Genomic DNA, 20346 nt, shown 5'->3' on the forward strand with positions numbered 1-20346 from the left:
AAACATGCATATGTATGTTTAAATAACACTCCACATCAATTAATTTTTCTGTTTCAGATTTACTGATTCACCCCAATTGTCTTGAAAATAAGATACAAACACACACACACACACACACACACACACACACACACACACACACCACACACCACACACACCACACACACACACACACACACACACACACTTTCTATTTACTTGTTTATTGCAATACAAAACAGATGCAGGCATGGGTGCCTGGTTGGCTCAGTCGATTAAGTGTCTGACTCTTGATTTAGGCTCAGGTCATGATCTGATGGTTTGTGGGATCAAGCCCCATGTCAGGCTCTGTGCTGACAGCATAGAGCCTGCTTGGGATTCTCTCTCTTCTCTCTCTCTCTCTCTCTCTCTCTCTCTCTCTCTCTCTCTCTGCCCCTCCCCTCCATGCAATTCCTCTCTCTCGCTCAAAATAAAGAAATAAACTTTAAAATTAAAAAAAAAATAGCAGATGCAATAGGTAAAGCAATCCTCATTTTTGGAGGGATTGTTCATGCTCTGTGAATGGTGAATCAACTCCCTGGATAGTAGGTAACATTTTTACTACATAATTTGCTTTTTACAGCCCAAAACCTCTTCACATAAATACTCTGAAGTTGCAGCTCCAAGCCTTAGATTCTTTGATATGTGCAGCCCTAATTACCGTCATTCTGATCTAAGGTCTTTCCTACCCAGTGTCGTCCTGCAGTATTTCTGATGGACAATCCTTTAGTCTCTATTTAAAAATACCTACTGATGAAGAGCTCATTGTCTCACTGGTAGCCTACTCTGCTTCTAATGGCTATGATAGCTGGAAGTGATTCTTTTGATTTGGTTTAAATCTGGCTACCTGTGCTTTCCACTTGCTGATTTTAGTTGGCTTACAGGGTCTATATAGAAAAATCTATCACGTCTTCATCATTGTCTGTTCAGTGTTGGAAGTAAACTATCATTCTTGCCTTTCTCCAAAAGCTAATTATCTCTGATTTCATTTGGCATGCCCGTTAAAGCACAGAGTTCTCTTTCCCTACCCCAGAGACTTTTGTTCATTAGGTCTACAATGGGCCCCAGGATTTTTGTCTGTTTTGTAGTACAAGCTGTGTAGTTTTATCAGCCTGTTTCCTGTACCTAGAATTTGGGGGTCCAGCAGCTTTTTCTATCTCTTTAAATACAAGCTGGCAGAATTTCCACTGTATAAAATTCTCAAGAACCTTATAGGTGTCCTATGTATGTTACAAGGAATTCACTCCAGAAAAGAAGAGGCTTATCCATAGATCTTCCCTAGATAATACCATTTCTATTTGGGGGATATGAGGGAATTCATGAGTCACATACTTAATCTCTTCAAAGAGCCACTGTGTGACTGAATACTCTGATTTTTTTATTCCTTCTGAAGTATTAGCAAAAGGTTGACCAGCCATATTTTTGGCCTTCCTGGCCACAAATCTCTCAATGTTTGTACCTTTCAGAGACTGGCTGAGCCAAGAATTTCTCAATCATCAAATCCTGGTTCCTTTTTGTTTAAGAATTCTTTTTTCAATTTATTTTTTCTTCTTAAATTTTACTGTAGGTAGCAGGAAGAAGCCGGGACACATCTTCAACACTTTACTTGGATATCCCCTCTGCTATATGTCCAATTAAATTGTATCCAAGTTATGCTTTCTACAAAACTGCAGGACACAATCCTGCTAAGCTTTCTGCCACTACATAACAAGGATCTCCTTTCCTCAAATTTCCAATAACACGCTCCCTGCTTCCTTTAAGTCCTCACTAGCAGAGTTGTTAACAACTGTCTTTCTACTAATAGTCTAAGACAGGGTAGGCTTTTTCCATCATGTGTCTCAAAATTCTTCCAGTTTCTGCCCACTGACCAATTCTAACACCATTACCACATTTTTTGAGTTTTTGTTATAGCAGCACTCTGTTTTTAGTCACTAAAATCTTTTGGAGTTCAACTAGAGAAGCAGAACCAGTAGGAGATACATAGTAAGATATTTATTGCAGGGCATATGTGGTTGTAGGGACTAGCTAGGCAGGTCCAAAATCCAGAAAGCAGACTGTCAGGAAAGGCAAGCTGGACTAGTCATGGTCTGAGGCTTCTGTCCACAGGTGGAATATCTTCTTCAGGGAATCCTCAGCTCTGCTTTTTCAGTCTTCCAATGGACTAAACCAGGCCCTCCATGATTATTTAGGATAATCTCTCTTGCTTAAAGTCAGTTGATTATGGACTTTAATCACATCTACAAAATATCTTCATAGCAACACTTAGATTAGTGTTTGATTGTATAACTGGACACTGTAGCTGAGTCAAGTTAACAACATCAAAAAGACTATCACAGGGGCACCTGGGTGGCTCAGTTGGTTAAGCATCTGACTTCGGCTCAGGTCATGATCTCCTTGTCTGTGAGTTTGAGCCCCACATCTGGCTCTGTGCTGACAGCTCAGAACCTGGAGCCTGCTTCGGATTCTGAGTCTCCATGTCTGTCTGTCTGTCTGTCTGTCTGTCTCTCCCTCCCCTGCCTGTGCTCTGTTTCTCTCTCTCTTAAAAATAAATAAACATTTTTAAAAAATTAAAAAAAAAATACCAGTATCCTATATTATACTTTTTTCACTCACCACAACTGCCTCCTCATACACACAACAAAGTAATTTTCACTTGGGCGTTCAGGCTTTAAAGGGATTTCTTCTCAGAGATATCTTAAGAATTAAGATAAAATATTTCTATTTTATTAGCTTGTGGCACACAATAGTTCTTCAATTAGTGGTGACAGCTTTATGAGCTGCAAATTATTTCTCCATGAGGACTTAAAAGTTCAATGTACATTAGATATAAATTTTTTTTTGTTGGAAACAGCATTGGCAGTGTTTTAATAGTCTCTTGCCTTGCTGGAGACCAGCAGCACTGACATCACCTGGGAGCTTATTAAACATGCAGACTCTAGGGCCCCACCCCAGCACTACTGAATCGGAATATATGTTTTAAATAGCTCTCATCTGATTCAGGTGCACGTTAAAATTTGAGAAACACTGGTCTGCTGCAATTGCCTAGTTTCTTAACTGTTACCCCTGACATTTGCCTTTTTCTGTCACACCTCACATACCCAGGATGTGCTTTCCTTCTACAAATTTGAAAATAATTCTGGAGTCTAAAAGTTTCAATATTTCATCATACATAGAGGTTAAAGTCCAAATGACCTTCAAAATCCACATGGCCTTCAAAGTTCTTCCTATTAGACTTCTGTGTACTTTTCCAGGTACACTTTTCTGAACACACCCAGGGCTACACTACTGGGTGTGATTGTAGTACCTTGTGATGTGTAAGGTGCTATGCCTTTTCTTCTCTGTGCCTTTCTTTCCATTCTATGTTCCACTGAATGGAGTGCCCTACACCAACCTGGCTGAACTATGGGAATCCTCCCTTGACTCCTTGAGGGTATAAAGGACCCATGCTGTTTATCTTGGTAATTGTACCTGATAACATAATAGATACTGATTATTTGTTAAGAGAAAAATAAATGCTCAGAGTATGACTACCCAAAATAGTTTCCAGCGATGCTGTGAAAGATAAATGTGGTTAACAATAAATAAACATAATAGAGTACTAGGTAACAAGTCCCGTTATAAAGGCATAGTTATTGTCTCATTGCATTTCATGAGATTTCGGAGGGGGTAATTATGATTGACTCCATTTTACAAAAAAGGAAACTGAGACAGAAAGAGGGTAGAGAACTTACTCAAATTCTCATAATTAATGTGCATAAAAAATAAAACCAACTCAGGCAATTAGATTCCAGAGTCTATGTACTTGCTATATGGCCTTGGATGCATACAAAAATATTTTTCACAGTCTTTTATAAATGTGTTAAAGATTTGTGTGGTAATTACACATATAATCAATAGTTATGATTGTCACTTCAGTTTTAAAAGCTTTATAGAAACATTTAGCACACCGTAGAAAGGGTGAAGTACTGTTTTAATTAAAACTACATTCAGTTAACAGCAAACCTTTTTGAATGTCTATTGTATTGAGTATCTGTGCTTTTTTGCCTGCTTCCTCTTCAGTAAGGGCACCCTAGTTTTATTTTGGGATACCACTTTTCCCCATTCTAAGTTATTTGGTTAGGGTGAGTGAGATCAACTCTCCTCCCAATCCCTGTTTTCCAGGAGTGCACAGGTGGCTCATACCTGGATGGCCATCGTATTCCAACTCATTAGCCACTGTGACTGGTGCAGGGATGGGCCTATGACCCAAGGAAGCCCAAGAATAAGACTCAATTTGGTACCTATTAATATGCTGGTTGATTGTCTAAAATTATAAGAGGGGAAAAGTGAGAAGGGAAGTCAAAAAGGGAAGAGGTGAACCAGGAGAGAGTGGAGTCACTGAAATCATTGCAAGAGTTTTAAGAAGTGATGCACTGGGGTGCCTGGGTGGTGCAGTCGGTTAAGCGTCCGACTTCAGCCAGGTCACCATCTCGCGGTCTGTGAGTTCGAGCCCCACGTCAGGCTCTGGGCTGATGGCTCAGAGACTGGAGCCTGTTTCCTATTCTGTGTCTCCCTCTCTCTCTGCCCCTCCCCCGTTCATGCTCTGTCTCTCTCTGTCTCAAAAATAAATAAATGTTGAAAAAAAAAAAGTGATGCATCAATATTATGAAATTACTAGTTGAATAATGTTTGTTTTTGAAACTATCAACCAAATACTTAGACAAAATATTTTATTCATTTTAAGTAACTATTACTTCAGTCATGATTGACTGTTCCCAGCAGGATCTGTTTCTGTGTAAATAGGCATATTATTGTTTAAAAAAGAGAAAATAGATATCTCATTATTTTCTTTTTCAAATCAAAATTTTTCCTTTAAGGACTTTTTCTTCACTCAAGAAAATGCTGAATGAGTCAGAGTGTTAATCTGTTTTCTCTAGTAAATCCTATCTTATTATAGACATGTTTTTCAGTGTGGTAATAATTGCCTAAAAGATTGGTAGTGATTTATTTATACCCGTCTACTCATTCAACAGCTCTTTATCAGGCTTCAGATATGCAGCAGGCTTTGTGCCAGAGGGCATGAGACTCAAAGTTGCCCCCTAACCTAGAATATAAGCTCCATAGGAGCCCCTGATGGAGAGCCTGCGGCCTAGTAGACATTCAGTATTGGATCACGTTATCAGAAATCCATACCTACAGATGTGGGGTGTATTTCTGTAGTAATTTAACAATGGTAGCTGCTGAGAGCCACGGTTGGCCTTTAAGTATCACCTGTGACTCAAACATGAATTTCGGGCTTGGGCCTCTGTACTTCTTTTCCTGATGGTAGTTATTCCACGTAATGCCCGGGTTTGATGATACTTATTTTCAGTAGCTTGCAATGAAAGGATAGATTATACTTAGTATAAATATGATTTTGTATAATGGTGTTGAAATGACACCCTGATGCCACAGCAGACAATGAATGTGGTCCCTCTTAGTTAGTGTGTTGAATGGTGGCTTCCCCCCCAAAGTATGTCCACATTCTATATCTCAGAACCTGTGAATGTGACCTTATTTAGACAAAGGGTCTTTGCAGTTGTAATTAAATAAGGATCTTGAGCTGAGATCATCCTGGATTATGTGAATGGTCCCTAAATCTGATGACAAGTGTCCTTGTAGGAGACAGAAGAGAAGAAGACATGGAGGAGAAGGCCATACAAAGATGGAGGCAGAGATCGGAGTGATGCAGCCATAAGCCAATGAATTCCTGGAGCCACCAGAAGCTGGACTAGGCAAGGGAAGTTTCCCTCCTAGACTTTTGGGAAGGAGTGCGGACCTGATTTTGGAGTTCTGGCCTTCAGAAGAGTGAGAGAATAAATTTCCTTTGTTTTAAGCATTAAGTCTGGTCATTCGTTAAGGCAGCCCTAGGAAACAAATATGCTAGTTCATAAGGGATTATCTAATTAAGGATTCTGTTGTGTTGTTTCATTTCACAATAATTTGGGGAAGTCAGTATCTCTACTCCAATTATTGTCTCTATCTAATGGAGACATTTGTCTCTTTTTTGTGGTTTGATAAAACCCAAAGGTTAATGCTTCTAACCACAGTGCCCCAGAAAGTCCATTCAGGGCGCAAATAGGAAATTTCTTTTCTTTTAAAAAATTTTTTTAGTGTTTACTTTTGAGAGAGAGAGGGAGCACGTGAGCAGGAGAGGTGTAGAGAAGGGAGACAGAGAATCCGAAGCAGGCTCCAGGCTCTGAGCTGTCAGCACAGAGCCCAGTGTGGGGCTCCAACTCACCAACAGTGAGATCATGACCTGAGCCAACCGACTGAGCCACCCAGGCACTCCACAAATAGGAAATTTCTGAATGAAGTGGCTTCAACAAGTGGTCTAGAGATCTAAATGCTCTTCATAAGTGTCACTGATTCTGAGAGGATATTCCTATGGGTCAAGTTTCATTTAACAAAGCTCAAAAGTTGATAAAGCGGCTGGGCCAGGAGCCAAGACACGTTGCTTCTGGCCCTACCCATCTCTGGGCTACTTTCTCGCTGTGTCTCTGATGCATCTTCCTATGAGGGTATTAGGCAAGTTCATTTCTAGAGACCTTTGAAAATTAACCATCCACCCAATCCAGAGTATGTCCACTTCCCTTTATTCTTTCTTTCTCTCCCCGTTGGGTTCCTTCATATCACCCCTCATGTTATGAATGTTATGTATTACATTCATGTTATGAATGTAATAATGTTATGAACACTTGCTAGTCTGTCATTAGTCCAAGTTGAAGGAACATCATAATTGTATGTAGCATGTTGTCTGACCCATAGTAGGCCTTCAATAAAAGTGCATTAATAAATAGACAGATTAGGGAGTGAACGTTTTGAGTGGAGACTTATGAAATGTCTATTACTTAGGGGCTGTATTCTGTTCAAGGACGGATTTTGTTTGCTTGGTTTTTTTGCTTGCTACATCGAACGCCATTAAATTTCAGGACTGCAAGAGAAGTAAAGTGGTCATTTAGTCCAGCCTCGCACAGACGCGTAAGTGCCCTCTTCAGCCTTCCTGACAGGCATGACCAACATGCTTGGCGGGAACATCCTTGGTGACTTGGTGACAGGAAACTCACTACCTCCGCCCTTTGCCAATTTGCTTTCCTCTCCCACCCCTCTCAGTTATTGCAATCTTTGCTGTAGCATTTTGCGCCCCTGATGCAGCAGAGGCCCGCAAGTCTGGGAGTGGGAGGAACCCCGCTGGAACCCCTAGGCCCAGCCGGGAGTCTGAGAAGCCCCAGCTGGGGCTACGGTGGGCGCGCAGCAGCTAACTGCTGAATGTAGCAGCGGCGCCGCCTTCCTGCTGGGATCGCCTTGCCTCTCCGCCTCCCTCAGGCAGGGGGTCCTCCTTCTCAAGCTCGTCGCTGCTCCAGCCCCAGGCCCACGGCCACGCGCAGCAACGTTCCTCTTCGCAGCTCCGGTCACCTGCACGGCCGCCCTCGGCGCTGGGGTCCGCTGCCCCCGACCCGGAGCTGGGGACCAGGGCGCGGGGCGCGCGCGGGCGGCCGCGGGCTCTTTCCTCCCTTCTCCCCACCCCACGCGCTCCCCCTCGGCCCCTCCTCCCCACACTCCGCTGCCCTGCGCCCTCCGGAGAGTTGTCCGGCACCTTGGGCGAGGAGTTCGGAGCTGCCCCGCCGCAGAGCCCGCGCGGCCCGCAGAGCGCGAGCGACGCAGGGGCCGGAGCCCCGCCGCCGCCATCTCTGCCTTCTGTGTGGGTTGGACCCCGGCAACTAGGTGGGACCCGCTTCTCTCTCCTGCACCCCTCACTGCCACCTTTCCCGCTCTCGGACACTGGAGGAGCAGGAAGCTGGGGCCCGCGTGGCCGGCGGGGAGCCCGCGGGCCACTTGGGGGCCGGGAGTCAGGGGACAGCCCGGCGGCGCCAGGAGGGGCCTGCGCCCGGGGGCGGTGGGAGGGGCGGCAGGGGCTCTGGGTCCCCCCCACCTCAGCCCCGGCCGGGGAGCGGGAGGCTCCCGGGGCGGGCGGAAGACAGGGACGCGCGGCTGTCGGTCGCCGGCCGCACGTGGGCGCGCACCTGCCAGGCGCCACCGAAAGGCTGCGCCACCCAGCCAACTTCTTTTCCAGGTCTCCTTCCTACTTTGGAAACTGAAAGGACTGCGACATAAACCAGTAAGCCCTGGGGCTCGGGGAAGGGTTTGTTGGTTTGGCTGCCCAAAGAACAAACTTGTGCTTCAGGGGTGGTTTCAATGCCAGCTTCTCTTTTTCCCCCTCTCCCGCTCTCCGCAAGCAAATGTAAAAAGCGAAACAAAATAAACCCAATCCCGACCAAAGCACTTATTTAAAGGGATTCGTAGAGGTGAGAAAAATAGGCCTAACTGAGGAATCATTGGGAACCCCAGGTACGGTGAGGCCGTCTAAGAAATCGGTTGTTGCTGGTGCTATTTCTAGAACTTGTGTTTGCAAACAGGCTGGCTCTGTTAAGCCTGCGAGTTCCTTCTGTTGAGGGGCTGCCTGGAATGCCCTCTGTTAACACGAATTTCTGTACGTATTAAGGTATATTGAAACAAATACTCTTTCAGAGTCAGACTATCTGGATTTTGACATGATTTGCCATTTATTATCCGTGACAGCTGTGGTTAGCTTCACCTCTCTGGGCCTCATTTTCCTCATCTGTCGAATTAGAGGGTTGAGTTAATATTCTAGGGGCCTTTTAAAATACTTCAGGTATTTTCCAACTTAAAAATGTATAATTCTGTGACTCTTTAACATGTCACAAACATTAGTAGATTCATAATTTCATGAGCATTTGTTTATATGCATTTATGACTTGTGCTTTTAGGGTTTTCCCACCCCAAATCAAGAGAAAAACGCTTGGGGCCCCTGCGTGGCTCAACTGGTTAAGCGCCTGACTTAATTTCAGCTCAGGTCATGATGTCACAGTTTGATGAGTTTCAAGCCCCACCTCAGGCTCTGCCCACTGATCTGCCTGCAAGCCTGCGTGGGATTCTCCCTCTCTCAGAGAGAGAGCTCTCACTGTCTCTCTCAAAATAAATAAACTTGAAAAAAAGAAAAAAAGGCTTATAAAAGAGTTCAGAAATGTATGGTTTATATGTAAATATTTAGATCATCTCTCACTCTAAGGAATTATGTTCAACTTGAAGGCAATATTTATGACACTGCAACCGAAACATGTGGCCTTAGCACTGCACTTACTCTCTTTTCAGTATATATTTGGAGGAAGTAAAAATTGTTTTGGAGGAAAACAAAATTGCACCTTTCCTATCAATTACTCGTCTTGACCAACATTTGTTACTTTTTAGCATAAAGTTGTGTGCAGAATATTAAAAAAATGGTTTCAGACCATTTCAGAACCTCTCTGAAATTAAGCTCAATAGCAGAGATGCCAATTTTAGTAATGCACTTTAGTTGTCTTGGAATGAAGCCCAGAAAATAGCAAAGGTTAACTAAATAGATAAACCAGAAATTAGGAATTGACACACACACACACACGCATGCGCACACACACACATACAGTTGTTAGAGAAGTGTGTGCTACAGTGTCAGTGAGCCTTTTATTTACTTTTGATAAAAACAACAGACAGCCGTTGGTCTGTTTAAGCGCACAGAGGCTGTGAGAAAGAGGGGCTTTTGTTGTTACTTGTAATATCAAATTATTGGAGATGCAGTCATCAGTAGTTAGATTTAAAAGTGGGGGCGCCTGGGTGGCTCAGTTGGTTGTGCATCCGACTTGGGCTCAGGTCATGATCTGATGGTTTGTGAGTTCGAGCCCCGCGTCAGGCTCTATGCTGATAGCTGGGAGCCTGGAGCCTGCTTCAGATTCTGTGTCTCCTTCTCTCTCTGCCCGTCCCCTGCTTGTGCTCTGTCTCACTCTGTCTCTCAAAAATGAATAAATGTAAAAACAAAAAATTAAAAAAGAAGAATAGATTTAAAAGTGTTTCAGCCTCTTTTTGGCGGCTTTGATGTAAAATAAAATAATGTGTTCCCACCCAGCCTGTGCTGCGCATGTAGTTTGGGAGAGTGGAATGGATTTGAAGTACACTGTTCTTCTATGAACACAGCCACTTATTTTCATTGCTTTTCCCCCTGTGGGCTGGAAGTATCATCTGTCAATCTGGCATTTGTCTTCCTCATATTTTCTGGTGAAGTAGATGATCATCTCCTTTAAGAGAGATGCTCAAAGAGTTACGTGAATTGGTTGTTGAATGACTAGAGAGTAGTTGAACTCAAATACCCTGCCTTCTAGGCGCTTATTGGAAAACAGTAGGTGGATCTGACTGCTTAAGGTCTACAGCCAATTCATTCACGGCTTGGGAGCGTCCCCATGGTTGGCTGAAGCACTGTTCATCTTTTGTGATGAATTTACCAAGAAAAAAACCAGTCATGTCTTTACACTTAGATCACTATTATATAATCAAATGATTTTTGTTTGTGAAAAGCAATCTCTCTGGGGGCCTTGGAAATAAAACTCTAAAATATCCAGAAAAAAAAAAAAAAAGACTTGTCTTGGCAGGTACTGTATTGCATTTTTTCATACTGAGAACCAAACACACATACGAAAAAGAAAAAAAAAACCCAAAACCATATCCTGTGGAGTTGAAAATGAAGAAAAGGGCTTATGGTCTCCTCTAATTCTTAAGATTTTATGTGATTTACAAATTCCGCTTTTAATTAAAACAGAAAGGCACAAATGTTTGCCTATTGGACAGACCTAGTACATGTAACCTTTTGGAGGTTCAATTCAAATTTGGCTTGGTTATAATTTGGAATATTTCCTCTCACATACTTTTTATTAAACCTTTTGTGACGCAATGGTGATATTATCTGTTGTCTTTTCACACACGTGATCTTATTCATCTTTAATTTTTTAACCATTTGAATATATATATATATATATATATATATATATATATATATGACGTATAGAGAGAGAAGGGGTACATAAAAAATGTGCTGGTTGACAAATAATATAGCACATCATTCCAACAGACGATGATAAGGCAAATACCTTATCATGAGTGAGAGAACATGCCAACATCTAGAAACTTCTTGCTTGTTTCTTCCTGATCACAAATTTAGTTTTACCTTAAAAAAAATGTTGTATTCACTTAAGAGGCATTCTTTCATGGATTCTCTTGCATTATGTCTTTGTGAGATTAAGCCATTTCTTCATTCCCCTTTAAAGCAAAAACTGTTTTTTTAAGTTTATTTCTTTTGGCAGGGGAGGGGCAGAGAGAGAGAGAATCCCAGCAGGCTCCTTGCCGACAGTGTGGAGCCCAACCCAGGGCTTCCTCTAAAGAACCATGAGATCATGACCTGAGCCGAAATCAAGAGTTGGATGGCTTAACCAACTGAGCTACCCAGGTGCTCCAAAATTGATGTCTCTTAAATATTTGGTCCTAGAATCCATGACTGTCTCCTAGTATAATAGGTCTTCTCTGATATAAGAAATGTAAATTTTGTCTGATGTTTTTCTTAGGAGTTCTTGAACATCTTATTACAGGAACCACATATTTAAAAAATTACTTTAAATCATATCTTTAAAACATTCATTGTCTGTTTATTGATGCCAGATAGACATAAACTTGACCTTGAAACAGATTTTCAAAATAATATCTCCATTGGACTGTAATTCACATTCATAATGTTCATCTTTTTATGGATACTATTCACTGGTTTTTAATACATTAACTGATTTATGCAACCATCACCACTATCTAATTTCGGAACATTTTTATCACTCCCCGCAGAAACTCTGTACCCATTAGCACTCACTCTCCAACCCCCCTCCTCCCATCCCTCAAAATCACTGATTTACTTTCCGTGTTTACTGACTTGTCTATTCTGGATATTTCATGTAAATAAAATCATGGGGCCTTTAGTGACCAAATTCTTTCACTGAGCATGTTTCCGGTGTTCATCTGTGCTGTAGCATGGGTCAGTACTTCATTCCTTTTTTATGGCCAGATAATATTCCATTATATTGGTATACTACTTTTTGTTTATTCATCAGTTGGTGGACATTTGGGTAGTTTCCACTTTTTGGCTATTATGAATAATGCTGCTATTAACATATGTGTGCACATTGTTATGTGAATATATGTTTTTATCTCTTTTGGGTATATACCTATGAGTGGAATTGCTGAGTCATATGGCAACACTATGTTTAACACTTAAAGATCTGCCAAACTGTATGCCAGAGCAGCTTTCATCCTTTTATATTCCGCCAGCAGTGTGACCCTTGAATCTACATTGCCAACATGCCAAGCTCATTAGACATAGCAATAGTGGATACGTAGTGAAAATTACTGTCAAATTTAAGTTTCATGGGCTTGGAAGTTTAAAATCTTTTTCAGAACTGTGAGCACTTAATATGTTCAAGGTAGACTATAAGAAATTTTTGTGGATATTGATTCTCATTGAATGAAAGTCAGCAAGTCACACATTCTTCTATTAACTTAGTAGGCTTATGGGTACCAAGTAAAGTCTTCCCCAAAGTCAATATAGTCTGCTTTCAGTTAGTGCAGTCTCTCAGTGATCTGCTCCGCTGGGTGTGAGCTGTGGCCCTGACTAGCACAGCATGGAGACTTGCCCAGGAGAGCACAGAGCTTGGGAAGCCCCTGCCTGGTGGGCGAATGGATGATCCTGAAGATGAGAGTCATGTATTTGAATCACACTAGAGTACTATGGACTAGCAAAAGAAGATGACCTAACTAGAGACTCTCTTAAGGGGCATTGTGTTACTCATCTTAAAGTCTTTGCCAATTAATGGGAAGAAATCCAGAAACAATATAGACTTATAAATGTGTACTCATATGGGTATAATAGTGAATGAGAAAGAGAAAGAGAAGGAGTAGGGGGTAGAGAGAGAGAGGCTTTACTCCTGGGCCAATAATTTCTTTAAGGTTTATGGGAACATGAACATTTTTATCTGTTTTTACTAGATAGTGGCTAAAGATTTGAGATAAATAGAGCTTCAGGAGCTTCTATATTGGTATTATAATAGGCTTTAAAAATGTGAACTCATGTTTAAGAACAGCTGCCACCAAATATTTGTTTTGTGAAGGCATAGGACAACTTAGTTTTTTCTCAGAATTATATTTTCTCATTTTACTTTAACTAGCAGCTGTTATTTGGGTGTCTAAACCTATGAAAATTGAGAAACTATGAACATGAGATCATTGAACAATTAGATTTTTGTATGCACCAACAAAATTTCTGAACCAGTCTGGTCAGTGGTCAGGAGATGAGAGAGAAAATAAATTATAAGCGCACATAGATACACACACACACACACACACACACACACACACACACACACGCACACACACACACACTGTCTAAGCAGAGAGAGAAAACATACTGACGTATACATAATACACACCCAGTAATTGTAGTTGCTATATTATTAAGATGCTATCTTTTGGAATTATGACATATACCTATCATGTTAGACATATGCAGGAGGTAGCTGGCTGTATCTCTAGTGAGCTGAGTGTCTAATAACAGCACTGCTAGTCACAGATTTGATTTGCGGGGAGAGAAGGTTTTGCACGGAATAAGCAGGATGTAAAAAATGTTCTTTCTGTGTGAAACAGTCATCTGGGCAGGCAGTTTCTTGGTCTTTTGATTCTCAGTGTGCAAATCAGTTCTCACATAGGAGTTCTTATTGTCTGTGATTGATATTCTTTGGCTTATTTGTTTTTACGGACCATAGGTCCTGTGGGTATCTTTCTTCAAATACTTAAAATATGTTTCATATGCCTTCCTGTTCTTCAAGGGGGCAGTCAACTTGACCCTCTTCTGTGGCACTGATTATGATTTCTCCACACAAGAAGTAATCTGTCTGATTTCTCCTAATTACCACTCTGTCTAGATAGTTGTAATTCTGTAAATCTAGACATCATGGATTTTTAAGATATACTACCATTTTTGTATGTCCAAGAAAGAAAAGACTCTGCCTATATATTTGACAATGCTTTCTCTTTCTTTAGAATTTTTGTCTTATGTCTACTGGAAGAACTCTTTTAGAATTATTTAAATAAAGATTTTTGTTTAAATCATATCACTCTCATAAGAAAAGTACAGATCAAAGAAATTGGTTAAGGAATTCTTTTTCATATTCAGAATCTGGTGGTTTTTTTTAAAAATTGCTTTTCAACTCAGTGCTGTTGATGTCAATATTTTTCTAAACGGTAGCATATTCTGGGTTATCAAGAGTATTTGTGATATAGCACTTTATAAAACAATGCTTCACTGTTGTTTCTTAGATTTTCTACCAGTGTGGTCCATTTTGCAGATTTTATGCTGGCTCTTTATATGATCTTCCCCTAAGATGTTAACATAAGGTTTTCAGACAATGCTCAGGGCTCCTATTCCTTCCTCAAATGGCCTTTAAATAGTTTGTTGGTCGAAATATTGATGGGTTAAAATTGTCAAGTCTGTCAGGAGGAAAGCGCCCCAGTTTGTAGGCAATCAATGACAACTAGATCACAGCTGCTACTAGGCTATCGGTAGTTGTGAGATGACATTGATTTTAACAAAGATTTTGATGTCGGAGGTTTTAAAATATTGTGAACCTTAAAATAAGAAGAAATACAACACTCCTGTCTTCTTTTGTATTTGTTGGAGTTCAACTAAAATTTACTTCTGTGAACCTTTTGTTGGCCCCTAGGACTTTGTTAGTAGCTATTTTCTCTGAAATCTCATAGCCCTCTATTTAATTGAAAGGACTAAATAATAATTATACATGAAAATAATCCATGCGCATGGTGACAAAAACCTACTGCAATAAAAAAGTTCTAGTCCCCCTGCCCCTCTACCCTCACTGTGCCAGCACTGACCTTGAGAACAACGAACTTGATCCATTTCTGGTTTTGGTTCTTAGACCTCTGACTACCTATGCTGGGCTAAATAATATTCTTTTAGGGACTTCTTTTCTTTTTATTTATCAACTTTAAACAGACACCATCATGGAAGAGAATTTAGCCTACTAATTTTGCCTTCTTTCTTTCTTCATTCCTACATATAATTATATTAATTTTCTGAGTGTTTTAATTGGTTACATTTGTAATTCCCTCCACTATTTCTGTTCTATTCACTACAGACCTTTTCTGTTGACTTCCTACAGTATGAGGTTGGGATATTTCATATTTCATAAGCCTTCCCACTATCTCTCCTTATATAAATATGCCACCCAAGTTTTGGAACTGTATAGTGAGAATATTGTTAATATTTCATGTTCAGTATTATAATTAATTAAATCTTTTGTTTTTGTGTATTGGCTGAGCCAAACAGTTGAAAAATTGATAAATAGCATTAATGTTATTATGACCTCGTAAATATTACTCACTACAGAATCAAGAAGCGTTCCAGGATTCATTTCATTTTAATATCACTGCTTAGCTACCCAAAGGCAAATATTCCTAGAATCAAGGTTGAAGCCATTCTTCCTTCTTTCAAATGGACTCTTTAATTCCAGTGCTTGGTCAAAATTATGCCATTTGGAGACACCTAGCTGGCTCAGTAGGTAGAGCATGCAACTCTTGACCTCATATTCGTGAGTTCAAGCCCCACACTGGGTGTAGAGCTTACTTTAAAAAGGAAAATTATGCCATATTTTATTTTGGTTCATATTTAGATCAGGACTTTTTGTAAGCCTTTTCCAATAAACTTTTTTCTTATTGGGACAAGGTAGGTGGGCCTACTTTATTATATCCTTAATTTTTCAGTTTTTTATTCATTCTCTTTATTTTTTTGGAATCCATTTCGTTCTTCTTTTTGAAGTCCATGAACTCATATTCTTATTTGGCCTAGTGGCTACAATTTTGAAATAGGACTTCCTTTTTTCCCCTTGTGCTATTCTGTGTTTCTGTTTTTTTTTTTTTTTTAAGTTTATTTATTTTTTGAGAGAGAGCAGGGGAGGGGCAGGGGGAGAGAGAGAGAGAAAGAAAAAACCCCAAGCAGGCTCCACGCCAGTAGCGTGGAGCCTGATGTGGAGCTTGAACTCCCGAACTGTCAGATCATGACCCGAGCCAAAATCAAGAGCTGAATTCTTAACTGACAGAGCCACCCAGGCGTCCCTGTTTTGTTTTGTTTTGTTTTGTTTTGTTTTGTTTTTTAAATCAAATTTTGCCGCTTCAGAATCATATGATGTATTGAGTTGTCTCAATTCCCGCCTTCCTTCTGGCTGTTTACTTTCGAGAGTCATCTGCTATCTGTACTGGTCATTGTCAAGTCTGTACTCATGATTTCCTGAATCTTTAGTCCCTGAATCCCTTTTTCTTGGTTACTTCTCATTTTGCTGGACTATGTTATAAAATTATTTCTGAGAAAGAGATTTATAGGATATAAATTTTCTAAGTCATTGTGTTATTGAAAATATATTTGCTGTGCTCTGATACTTGCTTGACGGGCTAATAGCATTTTCCACTGTAAATCATTTTACATCAGGTGTTACTGGATTATCTTCTAGTGTTCATTGTTTTGGTATGAGACATTTGCTTCCATTCTGTTTCTCATACCTTTAGAGGTTTTTTCTTTTCTGGAAACGTTTCCTATCTTATCTTCTTTGCTCTTGCAATTTCTTAGTGATATATTTAGCAATGGGTATTTTTCTATTCCTTCTCTTTGGACTTGGTGGACTTTTCTTTTTTTTTCCTCCCCCCCCCCCCCCCCCACCGCCTTCAGTTTGAAGACTTGTGTCTCTTGTCAGCTCTGGAAAAGTTTTTCATGTTATTTCATTGATCATTTTCTCTTTATTCTCTTTTTCTAGAAATACTGCTGACTGGATATGGATCATTTGAACTTTTCTTTTTTTAAAACATTTTTTTTCTCTTTATTTCTTTTGGGGGAAGAGTTAATTATGCAAATGTGTTTTCTAAGATTTCTATTGAAAAATGTTTTCACAGCTAAGCTCCTTCTTCCTCTGATGATTCCTTTGTCAGAACAATCTTTGACATTGTGGATGCAAGGTCTTCTGAAATGTCCTTGAAGACACTCATGAACATTTGTTAAAGCTATTTTTTCTGTTCTGATTTATCTAGGTCCCTGTGGTAGGTTTTCTTTTTTCTTTCCTTCTTTTTGCACAATTTTTCCATGATGCTGACGTCTTCCTGTCTCCATTCAGCATGGCTGTTAAGGAGAGAAGTAGGAGGAATGTGAATTCTGTGCATATGGGCAGTGTTTGTCAACTGTTAGGCTTTCTTTTAAGCACTTGAGTGGGGAGCTACCTTTTGTGCTGAAGGCCTGTCCCCCTAAATGTCACAACATGTAAGTTTTTGTGTGTGGTGTGAAGTCTGTACTAAAAGCCCAAGTTATCCTCAAATAACTTATACGTTTTAGCTCTTTAACATACAGAAGTATACGGAACAAGTTTTTGTCCTTTGGCTATTTGTCATCTTTGAGTATTTTGTCTATGTTTGGGGAATTCCTCACTTTATAAATCCATATTTTCCCAAATTTCCTGGCTGCCTACACACAGACTGTGAACTGTTCTTTATCAATAAGAGGTGTTCATGCCAGATCTTAGATCAGAAGTGTGGGATATGGAGGAGCAGATGGCCTCAGAGGAACTCAGAGGTAGTAGGCATCGAGATTTCAGTCATAATGTGCAATGCCTTGGCGTGGTGGCAGAGCTGTCTTTTCTAGAGCAATTTACGTGGGATTTTGGGTGTGGTTCTTGGCTGAATGCTTTATTAGGTTTACTGGATCTCACTGAGGCTCAGTGAGGTACCCAATAATCTTTAATAATTTTTTATTCTATTTAAACTACACTGCTTGTTTATAAACCACTCCTCTGACAATTATAGGGAGTTAGATTTGGCTGCTGTGAATTGTTTATAAGGAGATAAAGAAGTCAGATATTACATCTACAAACCAAAGCCTTCTCTTCTTTCAGCCCCACGTCACCCTGCCCTTTACAATTCAGAACACCTCCAGAGTTTTCTAAATAAATTTGTTTCTTCATTGATGACAGCTCTTTCCCCAAATATCCTAGGTAGTCACTTCCATCATTCTACTTTTTCTTTGTCTTCCAGAAATGTGTTTAAATCTCTTTTCTGCTGCTGGTCCCCTCTCATTTTCTCTGTTCTAGTGGGTTGATAATGATTTACTTTCTGTAATTCTAAAGGCATCTCAGGAATAAGAAAATCAGTTTATTCAGTTTATCGTCTTGAATCTGAAGTCCCATGGTACTTTATTCATATTGGTATTATAAAATTTGACATGTAAAAAGGTCATAAAACAATGTTACTTATTAAAGTATATGATGATTTCTTATTTATTTTTATATTTCTAGTAACCTGTGTGGTAACATATTTTACCAAATATTTAGTTAATATTTAAATGAGTTAATTTATATAGAGATTTTTAAATTACTTTGTAGGTAAGATGCCTATTCTGACTGAACTTTGTTGACTTTATGGCACTTAAGTCTGCGAATCATAGCTCATCCCTCTTCATTTTCAAGGAATTAATTTGCAACAAGATCACACAGTTAGAGTCATTAGAAATGAAAACACTTGAAATTAAGTTTTCAAAGTGACAAATGCTTATGCCAAGAAGATGAAAGTTTTTTTTAATTTGATGATGAAATTATTTTTTAATTTTAGAGGTGGAGAGAGAGAGAGAGCATGCGTGTGCATGCTGGGGATAGAGAGGCAGAGGAGGAGAGAGAAAATCCCAAGCAGGCTCCACACTCAGGAGTCCAACATGGGGCTCAATTCCATGACCCTGGGGTCATGACCTGAGCTGAAATTAAGAGTGGGATGCTTAACTGACTGAGCCACCCAGGCACTTCTATATTATGTTTTGATCTTCTAAGCTTGATTTTAAAAGTTGAGCAGGGGCACCTGGTGGCTCAGTTGGTTCAGTGACTCACTCTTGGTTTTGGCTCAGGTCATGATCCTAGGGTTGTGGGATCGGACCCCACATCGAGCTCCATGCTGAGTGTGGAGCCTGCTTGGGATTCTATCTCTCTCTTCCCCTCTGTTCCTCTACTCCCATGCACATACTCTCTTTCTCCCTCTAAAATAAGAACAAATAAATAAATAAAAATTAAAGAAAAATTTAAGTCTTTGACAACTACGTAATGGGAAGGAATAACATGACCAATTTCTGTCACAGTGAAGAAATAAAAGTAAACAGAACTAAGATAACAAGGTTAGTAGAGCTAGACCAAGCTATATTTATTTTGACACTTGAAGAAATAGTGTTTTTCATTTGTATTTAAGCAAAATACTTAAATGTTGTTTTTTAAGTGAAAGATGGGTGCCTCTCTAGCAGAAAGTAAAAGCAAGAATTAGTGGCAGATGGAAATCATTGAGTTTACTCATCAAGACTCTGTTCAGAATTGCTTTTCTTACTCATAAACTTTTCTACAAACTAGAGACTTTGTGAGATCATTAGAGCAAGTTGTAAATAATTTTTCTTCCCACTCATTCAAACATTAATTGAGACTATTCTGCTTTATATTTAAATAGAATTTTATACATAAAAATACACAAAGAATTTTCCATGATAGTAATAGCTGAAGGGTTAGTGATATAATATGCTTACTCTGTTGTATTATGAGTCAGTTAAGTGTGCAACTTTGGCTCAGGTCATGATCTTGTGGTTCGTGAGTTGAAGCTCTGCATCAGGCTTTTTGCTGACAGCTCAGAGCCTGGAGCCTGCTTCAAATTCTGTGTCTTCTCTCTCTCTGCCCCTCCCCCACTCCCACTCTGTCTCTATTTCTCTCTCTCTCTCAAAAATAAACATTAAAAAAAGTATAGAAAAAGATGAAATTTGAATTACTGCCTGCACATCCAGGTATTATGGAGGGATCATTTAGATCAGACTGTGGATGAATCTTTGTATAATTTATGGAGATTTCAAATAAAACACATAAGTGTTTTAACTGTCAACATAGAATGACTACATTCCAGAGGGAATGTTAGGCAATATTATCTCAAATTCCTCACAATTCGGTGTCTATCAATTGCTCGATTCATAGGAGCTATACTTATGGAGGATTGACGGAGGAGTGTGAACTCTGTTCATTTAGCTATATCAGGACTTAATATGGGAGCTTTGAATAAATTTCAGAGAATTTGTTAACCCTCTGATATTATAGGTGTAATTTTGAATATATGTGTCTCTTCCTGGCAGTTGGTACCTTGCTCTCACAAACTTCTCAACGAGATGCATATTTAAAAATGGTTAAGAATCACCATTCTGAAATTTTCTCTGGAATTAAATCTGGTTCTCAAAGATGGGTTTTTATTAGAATGCCTCTTTAATTTTTTTTTAATTTGAGTATAGTCGACACATAAAATTACATTAGTTTTAGATGTACAACATAG

At 39.7% G+C, this 20346-nt stretch overlaps 1 protein-coding gene across 9 annotated transcripts in view; it reads left to right on the plus strand.

The window, feature by feature from the left end:
* Window positions 1-20346, plus strand: part of LEPR (leptin receptor) — a 155007-nt gene that overhangs the window by 57083 nt on the left and 77578 nt on the right. For 6 of the 9 annotated variants that reach the window (XM_045035967.1, XM_045035970.1, XM_045035972.1 and 3 more), the window contains 3 exons: window positions 5659-5844; window positions 6969-7017; window positions 8111-8155. The gene's annotated coding sequence lies outside the window, so the exon portion shown is untranslated. Of the gene's footprint in view, window positions 1-5658; window positions 5845-6968; window positions 7018-7115; window positions 7762-8110; window positions 8156-11324; window positions 11369-20346 lie in introns of those variants that run through there. The other 3 variants (XM_023258787.2, XM_045035969.1, XM_045035971.1) reach the window with 3 other exon arrangements.

The sequence above is a fragment of the Felis catus genome, chromosome C1, assembly GCF_018350175.1.
Source record: "Felis catus isolate Fca126 chromosome C1, F.catus_Fca126_mat1.0, whole genome shotgun sequence".
NCBI lineage: Eukaryota > Metazoa > Chordata > Mammalia > Carnivora > Felidae > Felis > Felis catus.